Raw genomic sequence first — 23,103 nt, 5'->3', positions numbered from 1 at the left:
GTCTGTGAGATGAAGTGAGATGGTGTTAGTGTGGGGCTTTGGGGAGTTAATTAGGTCATGAGGGGAGAGCTTTATAAAAGAGACCCCTAGGGGGTGCTTACCCCTCCCCCCGCCTGCACCATGTGAGGATACAAGGAAAAATCAGCCATCTGCAACCCTGAGGAGAGCTGTCACCAGGACCATTTCGTGGGCAACGCCACTCATTTTGAAGTATATGTGCCGACGTGCTTGTTAAAACAGAATAATGTGGCTTTACAGTCTCCCTTCATGCACTAGAAATACATACATAAACAACAGCTGTCCCGGGAAAAGCAGTCCCCAAGTACTTGGGTGTGATTGTTGATGCGAACTGGCTGATCTGAGCTAGGGAGAAGCACCCCAAATTTCCGGGCTAGGAACCACCGCTCCAACTGTCACACAGTCCAGCTCACACACTTTTCCAGGACTTCGGAGCCTGCGATTCTATCGCAGATGCTCACTTACAGAGCAGGATATGTTCTGATGGGTCCAGAAGGAGGGAAACAGCTAGCTCCGTGTCCAACCCAAAGAAGGTGCTCATCTAACAAGACGGGCCCTTTCTACCCTTTCTGGAGCTCGTCCCTTTCAGGTACATCTTAGAAGAATCACGTACAACCATTCCCAGTACCCAAATTTGAGAAATCGGGATGTGCTTGGTCTCTCCTCATTGTCTGACTACCAAGGTGGAAAACCTTACAAGGAGGCGAGGAGAGCAGTTTGATGTCCTTGCGTAGGTGAATGGATAAATAAACGACAGCACAGACAGATCATGGAATATTATTCACCACTAAGACGAAATGAACCTTTTAAGTCATAAAAAACGCGTGGAGGAAACAGATGCACATTTCTAAGTAAAAGAAGCCCATCTGAAAAGGCTATACACTGTACACTTCCAACTATGTAACGTTCTGGAAATAGCAAAACTATGGAGACAGTAAAAGGATCAGTGGTTACCAGGGGTTAAGGAAGATGAAGGGATGAAGAGGCAGAACACAGAGAATTCTTAGGGAAGAGAAAATACTCTGTATGATACCATAATGATGAATACATGTCATTATATATTTGTCTAAATTCATAAGATGGACAACATAAAGAATGAAGCCTAATGCAAACTACGGACTTTGCGTAACAATGACGCTTGAATGCGGGCTCATCAATTGTAATCAATGTGTTCCTCTGGAGGGGGGTATTGATAATGGATGAGACTACGCATGTGTGGGGGCAGGGGTGAATGGACATCTCTGTACCTCTGGCTCAATTTTGCTATGATCCTAAATTTGCTCTCACTTCTGTGTTTTTTTTTGTTTGTTTTTTTTTTTTTTTTATCCCCATCCAAGGACATTTTTCCATTTTTTGTTCAGGTAGAGTGGGAGGGAGAGAGAGGAACATAGAGAGAGAGAGAAACATCGATGTGAAAGGAACACATCGAGTGGCTGCCACCCGCACGACCGACCAGGGCCGGGGACAAACTGCAACCAAGGTACGTGCCCTTAGCGGGAACCGAGCCCGGGTCTCTCTGGACCACAGGCCGACACTCTAACCGCTGAGCCAAACCGGCCAGGGCTGTGTTTTGTTTTTTTTTAAAGTTATCAAGTAACATGTTTAATTTGGGCATCCCTGGTGAACAGAAAGTCTCAGACCAGATAAAAAGTTCCCCATCCGCCCTGGCTGGTTTGGCTCAGCGGTTAGAGCGTCGGCCTGCGGTCCAGAGAGACCCGGGTTCGGTTTCCGCTAAGGGCATATATCTCGGTTGCAGTTTGTCCCCGGCCCTGGTTGGGTCGTGTGGGTGGAAGCCAGTCGATGTGTCCCTTTCACGTCGATGTTTCTCTCTCTCTCCCTCCCGCTCTGTCTGAATAAAAAATGGAAAAATGTCCTTGGGGAGGATTAAAAAAAAGAAAGAAAGAAAGAAAGAAAAGTGCTCCATCCAACAGGATAACAACAGGAGTGCCGAACAGACTGGCTGAGAACCCCTTGAGCGTGACCAGATCAAAAATTCGAAGAAACGATGTATTTCTGTTAGGAGGCTGGACAAGGCCGCCGTCTGCCACCGAGCTCAGAGAATCAGGGCATTTAAAACCCTGCGGGAGGGATCTGGAAAACGTGGTGACAAGCCTCCCTGCCGCCGGGGTACAGGGGAGCGCTCTCTCCAAGTTAAAAGCCTGCAGTTATGACCCCCCAGACCCAAAAGTCACGTAGCCCATGACACGGGACTTAAACTGCGACAGGTGGCCTTGCAGACGGCTGTCCTTGGGACGTGTCAAGAATCAAAGAAACAAGGCACCTCGCTCGAGGGCAGCCATCTCCAACCCTCTTCATCTCGTGGCACACGGAAACTAATTACTACAATTCTGCGGCACATCAAAAATATCTATTTTTGCCAATTTGACAGAAATAAGATGGGTAGAATTCGGATTCATTCACACTGGACGGCTACTAATGTGCTGGCTGGCTGTCGTCATTTTTTTAATTTGACAGTCTAGTCTGGCTGGTGTGGCTCAGTGGTTGAGCATCGCCCCAGGCACCAAGAGGTCACCAGTTTAATTCCTGGTCAGGGCACATGCCCAGGTTGTGGGCCTGATCCCCAGTGGGGGCATGCAGGAGGCGGCCAGTCGATGATCTCTCTCATCGATATTTCTATCTCTCTCTCCCTCTCACTTCCTCTCTCTCTCTCTCTAAAATCAATAAAAGAAAAAAAAAACCAATAATTTGACAGTCTAAGGGAAAAGAGGTCAGTGCGCCTGAGTAGTCAGGTATTGCATGTTTTAAAAGTCCTAGAGGCACACCAGTGTGTTACAGCGCACCGGCTGAAAAATCTCTGTTCTAGGGCAACTACAACCAATACAAAGGAGGACCCTTAACTCAGAATGATTTCCACGTCAGAGTAGCAATTCCTACATAAGGAGGCACCCGGCTGCGTGGATAAACGTGCCCCTTTTATACTGGTCATCGGACCAGACCACTGCATTTCATCAGTGACATCATGAGATCGCAACAGTTGCAATGGCAATGAAGAGTGGAGCCTGGGGGGTATTGATCAGTTCCCCCAATGTTCTCTCTACAAAGTAACTGTATCTAGAATTGAAGCACTGGGCGGCGGAGGCCCTGGGAGTCTTAGAATTTTCACAGAAGGAGAGGGGATCATAGAGGCTGAAAAATTATATTCTTGCCCAAGTGACATAGGGCTTGAGTCAGTTCCGTAGAAGAATAAAAAGACGCTGCTTTATTTGGAAGCTCAACCTGTTGAGGTACCCATGTCCGTTACAGAGTTACTTGGGTATTTGTTGGTCTCTTCAACTAGACTGTGAGTTACTGGGAAGTAGGAACATAACTATTCATCGCTGTGGATTCTGGAATATACAGGATGTGGCAAAAGTAGGTTTACAGTTGTGACGTGCTAAACAGAGTTTATTCTTGTATTATTATTTATTCGTTATTGTATTATTTCCCATACAAACAACTGACAACTACTTCTGCCTACCCTATTCTGCCCCTCTTTATAGCCGAGGTCAAGAAACTTTTCCTACAGTGTGTCAATTCTAGATACTGTGAAGGGCCAGAGAATAAATATTTAGTCTTTGTACAGTATATGGTGGTCCCTGTCACTACTCTGGTCTCACTGTATTGTAAAAGCAGCCATAGCCATAGACAACAAATAAACCAATGGGTATGGCTGTGTTCCAATAAAACTTTATTTATAAAAACAAATGATGGGCCACAGGACCATAGTGAGCTGACCTTGCTTTACGGCAATGGAGTGCTGGGAAGACCATGCAGTTTGAGGCAAGATAATCTTTATTTCAGATTCTAGCTCTGCCTCTCACATCACTTTTCAATCACAGTTTTCTTTTCTGAGAAATGAGGTATAATAACCTATCTCACATATACATCAGAGTAATATGTGGGAGACCTTCAGAATCTTTGGAACATTAGAAAATGCTCAGTGATGTGTTTCCCTAATAGGTGTAACTATAAATTCTACAGTTGCAGAATTTCAATTTGAAGATGTTTTACTTTTAGAAGTCTCCTGACCAATCTTTCCTAGAGAGCTCTTTATTTATTTTTAATCCTCACCCGAGGATATTTTTTCTTTTTTTTTTTATCCTCACCCGAGGACATTTTTCCATTTTTTACTCAGAGCGGGAAGGAGAGAGAGGGAGAGAGAGAAACATCGGTGTGAAAGGGACACATCGAGTGGCCGGCCGCCACCCACACAACCCAACCAGGGCCGGGGACAAACTGCAACCGAGGCACATGCCCTTAGCGGGAACCGAACCTGGGTCTCTGTGGACCACAGGCTGACGCTCTAACCGCTGAGCCAAACCAGCCAGGGCTATTTTTTCCATTTATCTTCAGGTAGAGTAGGAGGGAAGGAGGGAGGAAGAGAGAAACATCGACACGAGAGGGACACATCAACTGGTTGCCTCCCGCACAACCCGACCAGGGCTGGGGACAAACCATAACGGAGGCTCGTGCCCTTGACTGGAATCGAACCCACGACTCATTCGTACCCGGGCCCACACTCTAACCGCTGAGCCAAACCAGCCAGGGCGTAGAGAGCTCGTTACATCTCTCCTGGAGGCCGAGTTTGTCACTGATCTCAGCAGAAAGCCCTTGAAATCAGAAAGCTCAAATGGAATTTGGCTTGTAATTCCAATTGATACATGTTGATTTAAACCCCGGAGGCCGACTCAATGCCTCATAAACTTAAAAGGAATAAGGGAAATGAAGCCTTCAGACTTATCGTGTGATTAACCTTCGACAGAGAAAGAACATAATAAATGTGCAGCATTTGCTACACTCTTCCGATGATGAAATTAAAAAAAAAAAAAATGAGAGTCTGTCGATATCAGGGGACTGTCTGGGAGACTCTGCTGAATTGGGTTAGCGTGTCAACAAATCATCCTCTGATGAATCCCGTAACGACAGCATTTACCGCCCTGCATGCTGGAGAAACACGTGTGCACGTCGAATTCGCCGTAACATACATGTCTAACGGCGCGTGTTTGGGATGCGTTTTGTTTGCTGGGTGTGAGCTGAGCTTCATTTCTCTGGTCCCAGGGCGTAGCTCTGCTCTGAGCATCACACTCGAGCAGGAGCGATTACATAAGAAGAGCAGAGAACTGTGTTTGTTTCCAGTGAAAATGGCCAGAATTACGAGCCCTGTCATTCCATTCTTTGGTTCATTTGGAATATGCTGCAGGGAAGACGACAGACATATAATTCCCCCCGGCCTTTGCCGTGCGTAAAGGGTGAGGTTCTTTTCTCTGATGCTTCATGTGAGCTGGACTGGATAGTTTACAAAGTGTCCCTCCCTTCAGAAATTCTGTATTTTCACATCTCCCTCTAAGAATGATTAGAACATTTGCAAATTTACTTTTGAAAATAATATTGGGGGATGTGGGTAAAAAAACAAAAAAAACCCCACAAAACTTCATAAAGATGTTACTGAGTCTGGCCAGTCTGGGTTTGAGCATCAAACCCAGGCACCAAGATCACCAGTTTGATTCCCGGTCAGGGCACACACCCAGGTTGTGGGTCCGATCCCCAGTGGGGGGCGTGCAGGAGGAAGCCAATCGATGTTCTCTCTCATCAGTGTTTCCATCTCTCTCTCCCTTGCCTTTCCTCTCTCTCTAAAATCAATAAAGAAAAAAAAAAGATGTTACTGAGGAGAGGTATCTTGGAAGAACATTAAAAAAAAAAAAAAGGTTCTTTGGTGAATTCTGACGATGAATAACCACCGAGGGGGCCTGGAGTAACTTATCCAGCTCTGTACCTTCTCGGCCTCCCTTTCCTGGTTTGGGCAATGGGAGACTTATCACCACTCCTTAGGCAGCAGGAACTCAGTGACGGCGCATATAAAACACAGAGCCTAACGTCAGCCGTACATGGTCAATAAACTGTAACTATGATTACGTATACCATTGTTGTATTTACCCAAGCCAGTGAGTTACACACTCTTCTGGGCGAGGGGAGCCGGCTGAGAAAGGGGAACTGTCGGGGAAAGGGTTGCTAAGGGGAATTTGGATGAACCGAGGTTTGCGTCAACGTGCCCAACAGAGCGTAGCTGTGTGATAAATACCGGTTCATTTGATCCGACGCCAACCATCATCCGTAGACTCTCCGGACTCCAGATGAAGTCACAGATACTTTTCTCGACTATTTTAATCGGAACCAGATGGAAGGAGACGTAGAGACTACACAGATGAGAATCTAGTTTACATCAGTCCCCGGAGGAAGGACGGAGGGAATAACAGGTCTCTGAATCTTTAGTTTCAGGAACTCTACAGGGGCCAGGTTGCCAGGGCGAACGAGGCTGCGCTGCCTCCCTGGACACTGGATAGTTCGACACAAACAACCTTCCCCAGCAACAGAAGTCAGGGCCGTGACTCAGCACGCCAGGCAGGCAGCAGACTAAAAAAAGTCTCTGTGTGCCCTTCTGCACTTGGGATTGAAAGCCGCCTGTTCTCCCTGGTCTCCTCCTTATCGTATTACTTCCACAATGGCAGCGGGTGTCCGGTGACAGCCTGGGCTCCCTCCACACCGACGCTATACGCCCATCTGCCATGTGCCCAGAAGGGTATCGATGTCAAGACTTTGTTGAGCGAGGTCCCTTTTCATGTGCCTAATAGCCCGCGCGGTGTGCACCTGCCGCGCGTGAGCACGGACGCTGGGGTTGGGGTAAGCGGCCCGCGGGCGCCTCCTCAGCATTCAGAGGGATTCGATTTCGCCACTGAGCATCGTCCGTGTGCAGGCCGAGGGGGTCAATGGGCTCTTACAGGTCCACTTCAATTAAGCATTTTTTTTCTTTTCCTCTTTGGAGTTAGGTTTACAGAATGAAGCAAAGCAAAAAGAGAACTTCTAAGCCACACAAGGTACTGGAAAACCACCTGTGACCAAAGGATGCATGGATTTCCAAAAAGAGCTATTTGGGAAAATGTGCTACGTGATGTTGTAGCTCGCTGTCCTTCGAATCCAACTTGTCTTTGAGCTGCCCTAATTAACAGCCTCAGAGACAGCAAGATGAACAATGGGGAGTGTTATAGAGGGCTTTAGCCCCATAAAAATTAACCAGAGTTTGACCTTCACTGGGAATTTGAAAAGCAACCTCCTTCAGGAAAAGGGAGGACAGAAACGGCCCCGAGGCCAGAGTGTCCTGCATGCTCTGTAAAGAAACTGATAGGGAGAAACTGAAGCTCCCTTCACCCCATAAAACTGTAACTGTTCAACGTGTGTGTATTGCACCTGACTGACTGCTGATACCCGTCTCGAATTTGTTAGTTTTTAAAACTTAGATAATAAAATGAATAGCAGGATAGATGTGTGCTGACCCAGTTCACCCAGTTCCCTTTCGCCTCAGCTCCCTCCCCCCTCCGTTCCCTCCTGCTTATCGCTAACTGCCTCCGCTTCTGTACAAGCAGCTTGCTTGCTCTGCTAAACTCTTGAGTGACCCCTGCCCTATATAAGCAGCCCTCCCCCTGAGCTCGGGGCTGCAGTTCTCCTCGGTGTAGGTTGGCTGCAGTCCCTGTGCAGGTCATAAAGCATCCCCCAAAACTGAAAAATGGAGTCTGAGTGTGGTCGATCTCCTGGGTTACAACAGTGACCCAGCACACAGAGCTGCTCCCCTTTATGTACAGACTCCCACACCTGCTCCAGTAAGCAAATCAGAGCTGAGAAGGGGACCGAACCCAGAAAACACACATTGGGCTGCACCTTTCCCTCGAACCTATAGCCAACGCTGAGTTCAAAGATATCAGCAGGGCCTGGCCGGTGTGGTCAGTGGTTGAGCATCGACCCATGCACTGACCAAGAGGTCGGCGGTTCAATTCCCGGTCAGGGCACATGCCCAGGTTGTGGGCCTGATCCCCAGTGGGGGGGCATGCAGGAGGCGGCCAATAATGTTCTCTCATCGATGTTTCTGTCTCTCCCTCCCTGTCCCTTCCTCTCTCTCTAACAGCAATAAAGAAAAAAAAGAGAGAGAGAAGAGAGAGAGAGAACAAAGATATTAGCAGGGATGAGTAAAAGCAGGTCCAGATCATGGAAACTACTGGTTTTGGTTTGGTTTCATGTTATTCCTTTATTAACCCGGCCATATTCATTTCTTCTTGGTTCTGAGCTAATTCCTGCAATCGCAGACATGGTTTCAGACGAAACACAATCCACAAAAGTGTGGAAGACACGAGCAATGAGTACTGTGTCGGTAAACTGGTTTTCTGGAGGGAAAAATAAAGCCACGATTTATATTTCCACGGTGTAAATGCACCAATTATGGCCGATTTCAAGCTACTAGCATTTTCACAACGAGCTCTCAAAATCCCCGAATACGTACCGATAGGCTCTTAGTAGCCAGCTTCTGCAAACTGCTACAGAAGTCCTTACTAGGAGGCAACCCATTAAGAAATTGGTGTATTTCTTTCCAGTCCTTCTGCTGTAATCTCGCATTATTATGCCTACAGTATGAGCAAAATATTGTGTCCTGCTTATTTTCTGGTGCTTGATTTTTGAAGTCATTCCATGCTCCTGTTGTATTTATTTTTCACAGAAGCCTGCTTTTGTTATATAGAAGAAATTACATAGGTCTTGGAGGCAAACAGCTAGGCTCCAATAGTGGTGTCATGACTGGCCAACAGTGACTAGAAGAACATCACTTAACCTGTTGAACCTCATTCATTTCTTTGCCTTCAAGGTAGAGATGACAAACAATACCCAATTCACAGGGTAAGGACAGTTGATATTTATTTATTTTTCTTTATTGGTTTTAGAGAGAGAGGAAGGGAGAGGGAGAGAGAGATGGAAACATCGATGAGAGAGAACATCGATTGGCTGCCTCCTGCGTGCTCCCTACTGGGGATCGGGCCCACAACCTGAACCACTGCCCTGACTGGGAATCGAACCAGTGACCTCTTGGTGCGTGGGTCGACCTCAATCCACTGAGCCACACCAGCTGGACAGACAGTTGATATTTATTAAGTGATCATTACATCTTAGTTCCTTTCTTCTCACTTCCAACACACTGTAGTAGTTGGTTTATTCTTACTGTATACACCGGTCTTACCAATTCCGAACATTCTTGCTGGTTCCGGCCTTGTAAGAAAGAAGGAGCAGTATTACTGTATAATAAAGTGGCCCATAACCTCAGGTGACCATCGCTTTAGCCTCCTTGACCTTAAGCTCCTGCACTTTTTTTTTTTTTATCCTCACCCGAGGACATTTTTTCATTTTTTGTACAGATAGAGTGGGAGGGAGAGAGAGGAAGAGAGAGAGAAAGGGAAACATCGATGTGAAAGGGACACATCGAGTGGCTGCCACCCGCACAACCAACCAGGGCCGGGGACAAACTGCAACCGAGGTACGTGCCCTTAGCGGGAACCGAACCCGGGTCTCTCCGGACCGCAGGCGGACGCTCCAACCGCTGAGCCAAACCGGCCAGGGCAGCTCCTGCACTTTTTAAGTGAGTCGCTAAGCAGACTCACGCCAAGAGGCCCGAGGACTGCCAAGCGTTGTAGAGCTGATTTAGCTACTAGGAACCAGAGGATGTCATCGCCGGCAAAGATCTGGTGGAACAATTAGTCCCAGCCTCTCCCCGTCCCTACCTAGAACCGAAACAGTGCTGACAGTGCGTCTTGTGGAAGGGCATGTTTCTGCTGAATTCGGGTTAAATGAACGGAGAGAAATAAAGGTGTGTCATCGGGTGTGGCCAGTTGGTGGCTTGCTCGTTCCTTCCACTGGGAGACAGTGCAGGAAGGAACTCCACAGTCTGGCAGAGGAGAAACGAGGGGACCCCACTCTTCCTCGGGAACAGAACCTCCCGCTCAGGAAGCCGGAGTTCCAGAGTCAACACCAGTCCTGGGGCTTGTGTTACACGCAGAAAAGGATGAACTTTATTTAAATTTTATCTTGTCTGAAACTACTTGTGCTGGGGTAGCTCCCTCCTGCCATCAAACCTACTCCTAACTGATACCCCACATAATCTAAATCCAGGGACCTGATCCCCAAATATGTAATTTGAGTCACATTAGAAAAAGAAACCCGGTCAACTGGACTAAATAGTGTGTGATTATAACAGCTAGAGACACTGCGTCAGTGAGTGTCTCCCGTGGACCTGGCATTGTCTTTGAGTTTTACCTTTATTTCTAAATTAAATTTATTGGGATGACATTACTTTAAAAGATGATATAGGGTTCAAGTGTACTTTGTATGTACATAACCTCTATATCGCATTGTGTGCCCACCACCTGAAGTTAAGTCATCTTCTGTCATTATATGGCTGAGCCCCTTTACCTTCTACTACTCCACCCCCTTTCTCTGGTGACTGCCACACTGCTGTCTGTGTCTACGGGTTTTTGTTATTCTTGTTTGCTCACGTGTTGCTTTCAGTTTTATATCCCACATTATGCGTGAAATCCTGTGGTTCTTAACGTTTTCTGACTGATTTCGCCCAGCATGCTGAGTTTTTTTTTTTTTCTTTTTTTTTTTTTTCCTCACCCGAGGACATTTTTCCATTTTTTGTACAGATAGAGTGGGAGGGAGAGAGAGGAAGAGACAGAGAGAGAAACATCGATGTGAAAGGGACACATCGAGTGGCTGCTACCACACGACCAACCAGGGCCGGGGACAAACTGCAACCGAGGTACATGCCCCTAGCGGGAACCGAACCCGGGTCTCTCCGGACCGCAGGCCGGCGCTCTAACCGCTGAGCCAAACAGGCCAGGGCCATGCTGAGTTTTTAAATGCATCACGTTCCGTGTTCTTTAACCCTCTGAAATGAACATTGCCACCCTCTGAAATGAACATTTTGTCAGAGAAGGGAAACAATGGTTACTCTAGACAATTTGTGGTGCAGCCAGGATTCGACAGTAAGCTTGTCTGCCTCCAGATGTTATCGTCTAACATTCTATTCTCAGCAATTTCAAAGACATAGGGAATCCAAGGGTACTCCCTAATGATGTGGCAATAACCACAGTCCTCCTACAAAGCTTTTACGGATCTGCTGGGTCCCCCAATCATCTCTGCAACCTGAGTGCAATGGATGGAAATTAACTTTAAAATGAATTTTAAATTAATACTGAAGTTAATCTCTCAACCACCTCAGCCAAAGATTCCCACTTGTCACCTATAAAGCAAAGCGACAATGTATGAAAAATAAATCACGGTTCCACATTCTCCATTTCCTTTAGCTTTTCTTCTTCCTGTCTGGCTGTACATTTTACAGGACAAGAGATGATTGCTCTTGAGAAACGGTTCACCTTCTGATTCCAATTTTTCACTTGAATTCATACTACGCTGACTGGAAGAGAATTCCTATTCCTATGGCAACCCGAGTTTTGTTCCCTGCCCCTTTTAAAAACGCAAGCAGACACCCTTTACTTCAGAGTTGGAATGAATGGTGGAAACAGGTGACTCTATTTTTAAAACATGTTTTTCCCCGCAAAGGGTCTCTTACCGTTAAGCTAGAAAAAATATTCACCATGTCTCCTCTGCTTGGCTTCAGTTTTCTTCTAAAGTATTTGTCACTGGGATGTTCCAAGTTGGGTTAATGCTTTATCAGAAGGGCCTGGCTTGAGGCTCTCTAGTCACGGGTCCGGGCGTTGTGGGGGATGGGATGGAGCAGCCCTTCTAGGTTGGCTGACCCCTTTTATAGGTCTCTGGAACAGATCATAATGCCCGTGGTTGACAGAGAGCTGTCCCATAGATTTTAACAAAAATTGGCAGAAGCAAGGTAGGTTTGTACAAGTGGAATGAAACACAGCCCTTTAGTACCTTCTACTTCTCCCATCAGCACAAGGCCCGAAGCACATGAACTTCCAAACCTCAGAGGACTAAGAAGTGCTCTCTGGGCTGCACTGGCCACCAAACGCCAGGCAAATGGAGCCCAGCTGGAGGGACCTTCAGGTCACAGCTCCGCCCATCAGCTCACTGTAGCTTCCCACGGCCTGCTGAGATACCCCCGTGCAACCACCCAGATCCGAGAGAGGGGACACAGACCCCACTGCTCGGTAGGAGGGGTGCCCAGGTCAGATTTTCAGGAGAGCACATGGTATGGGAACTATTGTTGCCACTCTGTTGGAAAATACAGTCCGCTACCAGTGCATGGTGTAGTCGTGGGCTGGACCTACTGATGGGCTCGCCCAGGAGTGTGGCCGCCTGCATTCTGCTGGAGGCCCCTAGAGTCACACTGCCTATGTTCAAAGGCCAACGCTGTCGCTCACTTACCCATGTGACTCTGAGCAAGTAACTTAACTCCAGGGCTTCAGTTCCTATGTTTAAAATAGGCACAGGAATAGTATGTATCGCACAGGGCTGTTATGAAGAAATAGATGTGTAAGCCGAACGCACAGGAAGCAAGTTAAGAATTATTTTTATTACTCGCTACACTTTTTGCTTCTTTTGACGGAAGGCAAATTATTCTGGTTCTTGGTAACACAGGGACAGCTTTTCCAAGGAAAATCTGGAAGATGACGGGAAGAGGGAAACAGGGACCGTACCAGCTCTTTTGGTGACAGAACAGACAAAAATATGGACTGGTGCGTCAGACAGACTTGGGGTACATTCTGGCTCTACTTTTTATCAGCACTGTGACTTCGGCGAAGCCACCCCATCGTTCTAAACCTTGTCTCTGTAAGGGGACCAAGAGTTATCGTGAGCATGGAATTCAGCAATGCGCGTGATTATGTCGTACTGCTCGGATGAGAAATTTTTACTGGAGGAGAAAAAGGCATCGCAGTTAGCTAATAGCAGTACTACGAGTCACGCGTGCATCCACGAAGAGCCTCTAGTTAGTGAAAACTTGCAGGACGGAGAGGAGACAGCAAGCCTGCAGACCATTTTGAAAACGTGAATTGCAAAAATTAAGTTGTCTAAAAGGATGTTTGGAGCTGACCGAGGGCGACTGTTTTAGCAGGACGGACTAGACGTGTACCTGGGTAATGAACCCGTCCCTAGTGACGATGTTATAAGGAGAAAACCTCCATGAAAAGGAGAAGTCGGTAGAGTTGGAGCAGAGAAACACACAGGAAAGGTCTTGAACAGAGAGCTGGGAAGGAGTCTGCATGGGAGATCAAAGATCAATTTATAAGACCGCTTGTGTGAAAAATACTTTTACCAAACATCTATACGCCCAGATACTACAGTGTGTTGGAAGAGACAGGCTCAAATTGTGGGAGTAGCCCCTTTTACTTGACCTACTAACTGAAATTCTCACCTGGGCTGAGGGGAGGAAGAACAACTTCTGTTAGGACACCTGTGCTTTGAGTGTTGGGTGTGACAGCACCGGAAACAGCTGCAGCAATCATGGGACCCTTGAAAAGCAAACACCCCTCCTGAACACACACCTGCTACAGTCCCTTCCTCAGTGATTGTGCTGTGAAGGGGCCCATTTGGCGGAGCATAAACCAACACTGCAGCGCCAACAGCAGCGGCCGCTGTCCCTAGAGCATCAAAGACAAAGCAAAGCGTGTGGCTCCTCTCTCAGCCGCGTGGTGCGATTGGATTACTCGTGTTGCCTCCGCGGTGTGTTCTACTATGTTTCATTGTGAGCCTATGGTCTTTCTCCCCATTACAGCCAGAAGTGCCTGTTGTGGGTTATCCTAGCAACCTAACCACCATATGACGTTGTTCCCATAGGTGAACTGTTTCCAAATTCTCAACCACCCGATGAGAAGTAAACTTTCAGACCCAATGACTGATGCGGTCACTGATACAGGCTGAATAGACATTGGTGGACAAAAACAGTCCCATAGTCTTGCTACTAACATGTTCACGGAGATTTTAATCTTGAGTCTTTTTTTTTTAATTGGGTTTATTGGGGTAACTATGGTTAACAAAACCATACAGGTTTCAAGTGTTCAACTCCACAAAGCATCGTCTGCACACTGCATCGTGCACCCAGCGCCCAAAGTGAAGTCCCTTTCTGTTCCCATTGACCCCCCTTTGCCCTCTCCCACCTCCCCCCACCTCTCTTCCGTCTGGTTCTCACCATAGCAACAGAAGCACAGATACACAGAACAGACTAACAGCTGTCAGAGGGGAGTGGAGTTAGGAGGCTAAGTGGCAAAAAAAAAAAGGTGAAGGGATTAAGCTAGCTAGCTAGATGGACACACACCTTGAGTCTTTTTTTAAAAAAAACAAAACAAAAACTTTTAAGCATTATGCCGACTGACCAGAAGAATTGCAGTAGCCAAGGATGAGTCACTTTGACCTAATTGAACCATGAGGTCAAGATGTCCTGTCCCTCCTGTCCACCACAGGTGTCCCTGAACCTGCTGTCATTGCTCAGCACCTGTTGCCCCAGGCCACGAAGATGGGCATAACCTAAAAACTGCAGAGCAGGAGATGCCCCTAGGTGCCAGGCAGGCCACATAAATGAGTGGCACTGGTCTGAGGGGTACGGCGCAAACTGCAGGACACGTGCCCAGGGGAAATGGGGCAAGTCAGCCTTTGCCACTTGAAGACCGAAGTCTAGGTCACGGGAGGCCTCTAGTTCACGGTCAACTAATTCGGAAGGTTTCTGATCACCGACCCAGTCCACATACCACTGGTCCGCGATTTCCACTTGAAAGTGAGAAAGTGAAAGGTAATCTTACACGAATACAACTGGTCTTCCTTTCCCATATCCCAGCTTAATAAACGGTTCAAACAGCTTGAGCACCTCGCACATAGTTGAAAGCTGATGGTGAATTTCTCTGTACAAAATGAAACACTTTTTTTTTTTAAGTCTTTCTTGACTGGATAGCATTGAACACTAATTTAAAATAACAGTGTATTTCAAGCTACATTTATTCCATAAGAGATGAGATGAAAAGAGACCAAATGAATCAGCCACACGAGTCTAGCTCTCGAATCACCATCCTCACTACTGCTAATTGAATCTTCAGTGCACAATAGCCCTATTCCCTGAGGTGCACTAAAACAAACATTTAACACATGTCTCCTGCAGATGAAAGATTTCATATATTTTGAAATTAAAAGTACCTGTAAATTGCATCAAAAGCGGAGTATGACATCTAAATAGGAAACTGGAACTCTGTAGGGGAGATAATGACATTATTCATTGAATCATAGAGGTTAAGAGACAGAATCATGCCCTGGTTGGTTTGGCTCAGCGGTTGGAGCATCGGCCTGCGGTCCGGAGAGACCCGGGTTCGGTTCCCGCTAAGGGCACGTACCTCGGTTGCAGTTTGTCCCCGGCCCTTGTTGGGTCATGCGGGTGGCAGCCACTCGATGTGTCCCTTTCGTATCGATGTTTCTCTCTCTCTCTCTTTCTCCCACTCTATCTGAACAAAATATGGAAAAATGTCCTCGGGTGAGGATTTAAAAAAAAAGAGAGAGAGAGACAGAATCATTACCTGTAAGGTTTTCCAACGAAACTTAGAAAGTCTGTTTGTCTATGCTCCACAGCAAAATAATGAAAGCAAATCTGAGACCACCAAGTGATGTTTATGAGTTACCTTAGCCTTTCGTCATTGTTGTTAATGAATCAGATTTATGAATCTACTTAGGTTGTATCAGAGTTAACTAATTCGGCCATTATGACCATCAAAGTCACCAGATGTTCCCATTAACTGCTTGGCAGTTGATCTGATTTCATTTTAATGATGTAGTTGATTCATCTTTGCATTTTGATTTGGTTTCCAAGGTAGAGATGTTCACAGCGAGGACAATTTCCAGCAGTTTGTGGGAAATGTTCATGAACACTTTCCAGCTATGGAGGACAGAATTTCATCTTTTCTTAATCATAGCAAAGGACATGGAAAAACTAAGCTTGGGCACAAATAAGCCCAACCGTAGGGAGTGTTAATTGCTTTGTTGCGGCCCCCTGGCCATGAATATTAATCAGAACAGGAGTGATTGTGAAAAAGCAGGCATCTGTCTTAAAAGTTCAACTGAACTCTTTTTTTATTTTTATTTTATTTTTTATCCTCACCCGAGGACATTTTTCGATGTTTTTGTTCAGATAGAGTGGGAGGGAGGGAGAGAGAGAGAGAGAGAGAAACATCAATGTGAAGGGACACATCGAGTGGCTGCCACCCACACGACCCAACCGGGGCCGGGGACAAACTGCAACCGAGGTACGTGCCCTTAGCGGGAACCGAACCCGGGTCTCTCCAGACCGCAGGCCAACGCTCTAACCGCTGAGCCAAACCGGCCAGGGCTGAACTCTTAAACATTTGTTCAAAATCATGACCACGAACATTCTGAGTGAATATATATGGGTTAACTGCTCAAGACACCTTTGGCCCCATTATACTGCAACTCTGCGTGGTATTGGCTGTGATTAAAACACAGCCTCCAGTTTAGACAAAAATATATATTTTAAAAACAATTACATAAAGTACAGCCTAAGGAATATCGTCTATGATATTGTAATAACTCTATATGGCGCCAAGTGGGTACTGGAAATATTGGGGGGACCACTTTGTAAAGTATCTGATTATCTAACCACTATGCTGTACACCTGAAACTAATACAAAATAGTATTGAATGTAAACTATGATTGAAAAATAATATTAAAAAAAAGAATTACATTTCTAGATTTAAACTTTGCCCCATTGGAATAACAATTTTGTAGTGCAGTTTTAGTGCTGGTTAAAACAATCCGAAATTTAAATTTTTTTAAAGGGCAAAAGTGGAAGGGGACAAATTTTAACAATGTTAAAAGGTACGGAAATCTGACTCTAGGGAAACACACGACTGAATGTAAATATTAGTCACTGGTTTTTAAAAGGGGGGGGGGATGTAAAAATAAAGTGGAACACAGTTTGACAATATGTTTTGTTTTGCTTTTTCACTTTGGTTCTGTCAACATAAGAAACGTAAAAACCCATGAAGAATTTAGTGAGTTTATTTGAGCCAAAACTATTGACAATTGCTGGGTAGCAAAACCTCAATGGATTGAGATGATGCTCCAGAGAAAGGCAGTATTGCACCTTATTTTCTACATTACAACCAAAGGAGAAGATGTAGGTGGGTTACATGAAGTCCGCTGGTGATGGATCAGGGAGGCGGGAGAAAGCAAAGCGGGGAAACCGCTGGGATTGGATGGAAAGTAAAATGATAGACACATCCTTCTTCCAAACAGGTGGGGACAGGATGGTTAACAATCAGCAAGTAACATGATGATAATAACAATGAGGGGATTTGTGGTTTCCTCCCTGGTGCACAGGTTGTGCCTTTAGGGATCTGCGGGGAAAAAAAGGAAGTTACCCCACATTCCAAAGGTCTGTTATCTTAGATGCAAAATGACAACAGGCTCCTTTAAGGTGAAAATTGACCTTTGTCAGGGAAGATGCCGGCCTAGGACATGACCACCTGCCTTTAGTTAAAACGTTTAAATTTCAAACCATCCTGTGTGGTTCCTTTAGGTCTCTGAGTTTGCAACGCTGCCACCCAGCCTTCCCTGAGCTTGTCAGGTTAGCAATTCATTCATTCAAAAAATTCTTATTCCCCCAAATACACCCTCCTCAAATTCTAAGTGTGAATCACAGGCCAGAAGTGTCGTCTTTCCTTGGGGAGCTTGGTAGAAATGCTGACTCAGCCCTGCTCAACAATGCTGATTCAGAATCTGCATTTTACAAGAGCTCCAGGTAATCTGTATGCACATTCAAGTTCCAGAAGCACACATCTACAAGATTCTAAGACAAACGTAAAAAAAATAAGATTGCTCCCTGACCTCAAGTAAGTCATTCTCTAAGAAGGCAAATGGATCTGCTAAACGGGTAATCACGGTCCAAGTATTAAAGTGTATGCAAGTATTATAGGAACATAGAGGAGAAATTACGACGCTTAACAGTGGCAACTTCTTGAAGGAGCAGAGGTATTAGATTTGGGTCCTGAAAATTAAGTAAAGAAGAGTAAAAGACATTCCAGGCAGAAGCAGCATGATATTTAGAGAATGGCAGCCCTTTTCATATGGTGGACCAGAGTCTATTTTAACCAAGACGCGGAGGCAAGGGCTATTAAGGCAGGGTGGCAACCATTGTCAAGACCAGGCAACAGAGTGTGCCCTTCACCCTTGGGACAATGACTAGACATCAGAGCTCTGCAGAAAGTGTGTGTCTTGGTCACAACTGTGTCTCAGAAACATTGTGCGCCCTGCACAGGCCACCCGGGATGAGGAAAAGACCAATGAGGATGAGCTATGTAGCCCAAAGCAATCTGAGCTTTGCAAAGCTCCTGTTAGTGAGTTCAGATAAGAGAACAAAAGATTTTAAACCTCACAGTGAAAAGGTGTGACCTCGCATATTGTGAAATTTAAAAGTCAAACATTCTATTAAAGAGTGACCAGAGATGTAGATTTGTAGACAGTCCAGAGATAACAAAACGACATCAACAAATACAACAACAAAAACCAACTTCAAAATAAGTAAACAAATTGCTCCTTACTGATACTTTTCTATTTCTGGAATGAGTGAGAAATCTGCTCAGGTGAAAAAGAAAAAAGAACTTTCTTCATTCCATTCACTGAGACTCGCTACGATTAGTTAACCTACCCAGCCCCACAAACAAAATAAAGATCATTAAAAATAAATAAATATATAATGTAGAATAGCAGGAGTAATGAAAATACAGCATAAAGAGATGTAAACATCCTAAAAGAACTTTATTTTCTCTCAAGTGGGAGCAAAGCTCTCTTTGGCTGAATAGTTTTAGCAACTAACAAGTCTTTTGATCAGAATTTTCCACAGTGTTTAATGGTAACTGGCAGCTCTCAGAACAGTGAATAACAATTTATTAATACGCAGTGTCATGCTTTCATCATTACCATAAGATGCAAGAGTTTCTAGAATGTTCCGTGTAAGGACATGGGCCCTGCCTTCTGTATTCCTTCCCCGGTGATTTTTACTTTCTCAGTTATTCTTCTGAATGGAGAAGCCATGCTCGTGAACCCTCAGAGGCGGAAGTATGGAAATTTCTTTATTCTTGTTAGTTCAAGAAAAATGAAATTAATGTATGCTTTGGATTGCTCATATATGAGAATTAGCTGTTATCACTATTTTTTTTATCCTCACCCAAGGATATTTTTTGCATGTATCTTCAGACAGAGGGGGAGGGAGAGAGGGGGGAAGAGAGAAAGAGAGAGAGAGAGAGAAACATCGATGTGAGAGAGACACATCGAGTGGCTGCCACCCACAGGACTCCAACCAGGGCCGGGGACAAACTGCAACCGAGGTCCATGCCCTTAGTGGAGTCGAACCCAGGACTCTCTGGTCCACAGGCCAACACTCCAACTGCTAAGCCAAACTGGCCAGGGCAGCTGTTATCACTATTTTATGACACTTGGCACACAGTCAAGTTGTCAAGACAACAGAAAAAAACATCTCGGGCATATAAGGCTTAGAAAACACACTCATATACTTGGTCTGGAAAAAAAACTTACTTTAGGGCAAAGTTCATCTGATTAGAAGATAAATCTATATTATGAGCACAAAAATAGGACAGTCTAGTGGAAAAGAATTGGCAGATAAGTAACAAGTTAAAATATTTTTAAATCATGTGATTAAAAATATGACTACATGGCTCAGTGGTTGAGGGTGACCCATGCACCAAGAGGTTGCCGGTTCGATTCCCGGTCAGGGCACATGCTCAGGCTGTAGGCCCGATCCCCAGTGGGGGGCATGCAGGAGGCGGCCAATCGATGTTCTCTCTCATCAATGTTTCTATGTCTCTTTCCCTCTCCCTTCCTCGCTCTCTAAAATCAATAAAGAAAAAAAATAATAATAAAAATATGACTACGAGATGAAGCCAACAAAAATATTCGTGAAAAGATAAAACATGTAATATGAACATTATAATTTAATTATGATTATCAGGGTCCCAAATTCCAAAATGGCCTCAGGTGAAATTAATCCTTCAAAAGACACCAGAGGCCTTTCCTCCTGGTTCCATGGATACAAGATATCTGTAAGATGCTACAAGATATCTATCTGTAAGATGCTACAAGATATCTACCTGTAAGATGCTACAAGATATCTACCTGTAAGATGCTACAAGATATCTACCTGTAAGATGCTACAAGATATCTACCTGTAAGATGCTACAAGATATCTACCTGTAAGATGCTACAAGATATCTACCTGTAAGATGCTACAAGATATCTACCTGTAAGATGCTACAAGATATCTACCTGTAAGATGCTACAAGATATCTACCTGTAAGATGCTACAAGATATCTACCTGTAAGATGCTACAAGATATCTATCTGTAAGATGCTACAAGATATCTATCTGTAAGATGCTACAAGATATCTATCTGTAAGATGCTACAAGATATCTATCTGTAAGATGCTACAAGATATCTGTAAGATGCTACAAGATATCTGTAAGATGCTAAAAGATACCTGTAAGATACGTCCCAGCTCTGCAAGCCATTGAACAGTGATGAATCAATAACATGGGTACCTTCCCAAGCCTGGTCCATAAAGCCTACCCTGAAATTTTCTTCTTTCTCTTTCTCACCCCCCCTCTTTTTCCTTTCTTTCCCCCTCCCCCCTCACTCCTTCTTTCCTTCTCCTCCTTCTTTCTTCTTTCTCCTTTTCTCTCTCCTCTCCTCTCCTTTCTTCTTCCCTTCCCTTCCCTTCCTTTCCCTTCCCTTCCCTTCTCTCTCTCTCTCTCTCTCTCTCTCTCTCTCTCTCTCTCTCTGGTCCCCAAACTGAAAGTGAACACCCAAAGCAGCTTTGAAAGTCACAGTTGGAGAATGGCAGGGCCCCCATCACTCTGGATTCCCAAGTGGACTTCATGAAGCCCGATCCACCCCTCTCAACCCCCATCACCTCAGTTCCCCACCACTGGATGAATTTTACATGAGTGAAACGTAAGTTTCTTGTTGTGCTAAGCCACTGACAGACACGTCACATTTTATCTGCTACTAATCTAATACCCTACTGAAATCCAGAACAATAAAGACTCTTTGTCAAGAACATCACTACACTTCAGGAATTCTGGGAAAAGTTCTGATCCATGGGTAGCAGGACTTATGATAGCTCGTCTGTGACCTCTCAAAGGTCACAGTTATATCACAAACCATGTCCGCATTCTCATTTTTTCCTTTTTCTTTTTGTCCTCTGTATAATCATTGGTAGCAGGGGGAAGGAAAGGGAGCAATCATATCAGTATGATAAGAGGAAAAAAGCAATTTATTAACTCCTCCCTAAAAAAAATATATTAGACATGTCTGCATGAAAATTGAATCCACAGAGGAGTGGTAAAGGGAAGACAAGAACATGATTTAATTTATTTTTGGCTAACAGGAAACTAGAATCCATATGGCTTTCATCTCTCCTGCACACGAGACGGGTTGGAGAGTCACATTGGGAGAAATATGCTTTATGTCAAACTGATTAGGACAGTCGATACCAGACATAACCTCTTTCTCTTTAAGGGCAGGCGAACTCCGCCATCCGTTTATGGCTCTGGTGGATAAGAGGAAGGCCTTAATCAACTTGCTTTATAACCTGAAGGCGTTTAGAAGAAAAATCTATATTTGTTTCCTTAGTCAAACTGCTGAAGCATGAAATGGGCTGTGTTGTCCTGCTGCCTTTGGTGGGGATGGCATATATTCTGTTTATTTATTTGGATAGGGAAGCAGGCGGGTTGCTGAAGGAAAGTTTCATATGCTGCCCACTGACTGAGTGATGCGGTTCAAATGGCTAAAGACAGGCAAATGCTGTCAACCAGAGAGGACTTAGAGAACCATTTTCCCTTCAAAACATAGGGAAACATAGTCATTGCATTGGCATCTACCCAAGGATGACAAGGGGGAAAAAATTTAATTACTTCTAAAGGGATCCAAGCAGTAAAGTCTTAACTGTGTAACCAACGGTACATGAAACAGGAGAACATTTTTCACCTGACAGACCAAGTTGTAGGATGGGACATCCAGAGGATGGGTAGCTTAACTAATTTATAATTTAATAATTACAGGGTACATAGAATATTAACCGCCAGTTTTTAAGAACTCACCATGACTTAAATAATAAGAGGAAATAAAAAATAAAATATTCATCTGTTGAAAAATGGAAAGAGTGAACACGAAAACATGGATGTTTATTCTATACCCAGAAAACTACTGCTTTGCACTATAAAACCCTTCACCAATTCTTATATCAGTTTACTTCAAAAGGTATACAACTCTAGGGAATTCAAGTTAATAAAATCACTGAGTGATCGGATGTGTCAACTCCTGTGTATGTTGACAAACAGTTACTTTATTTTGGTGACCAATGGGTACTGTTCCAGCAGCCTAGGGAACAAAATGAGGTCAATTTTTTTTCCTTTTGAATTATTGATGATTTATTTACTCAAATAACATATGACTACAATGCTCTTTCTCCAGGTTTATGAGGTATATTTGACAAATAAAAACTGTATTTATTTAAGGTGTGCAATGTGATGCTTTGATATACATATACCTAGTTAAATGGTTACTGCAATGAAGCAAATTAGCATATCCATCATCTCCCGTAGTTATGGTGTTTAAGGATACACGGGGGGGGAAGGAACAGCCTCCTCAGAAAGTGGTGTGGGGAAAATTGGATATACACATGCAGAAGAATGTAACTGGACTCCTATCTCACACAATACAGAAAAGAATTATTTCAATATTCAAAATAAAGGATTCATTCCATGCCACTTGCTGGGCCCCATTCATGATGTTATCTTTCCTGCATCTCTGGAGTCCTTCCTGACATGATGAACCCCTGGTCCTGTAGTCTTGGTCTCTCCCAAACATCTTGTCCCACCAGAACTGGAGTCGCTTGATTTTCAGCCCTGGCTGCTGTCGCAGTCAACTGGCGGACCAGCCATTGTCATGCCCTTCTTGTCCTCTGATTAGCCCCCTAAGTCAGAGGTTCTCAATGAGCAGCACCCTGACCAGCAGCATCACCACCTCCCAGAACCTTATTTGAAATATAAATTCCTGCCTCCCGCCCTGCCCCTGGACCCACTGAATCAGAAATTCCCTGGTGGGGCCCAGCAATCTGTATTTCAACCAGGCCTCCGGGTGATGATGATACACTGTGTGCTAAAGTCGAAGACCCACTCATCACTGGTGACCTGAACAGGGACACACAAAATGCTTCGGACCCCGAAGCCA

This window comes from Molossus molossus, unplaced genomic scaffold (assembly GCF_014108415.1).
Source record: "Molossus molossus isolate mMolMol1 unplaced genomic scaffold, mMolMol1.p scaffold_m16_p_24, whole genome shotgun sequence".
NCBI classification, from domain to species: Eukaryota; Metazoa; Chordata; class Mammalia; order Chiroptera; family Molossidae; genus Molossus; species Molossus molossus.
The sequence above is the reverse complement of the archived record's forward strand: the minus strand, read 5'-3'. Positions refer to the sequence as shown.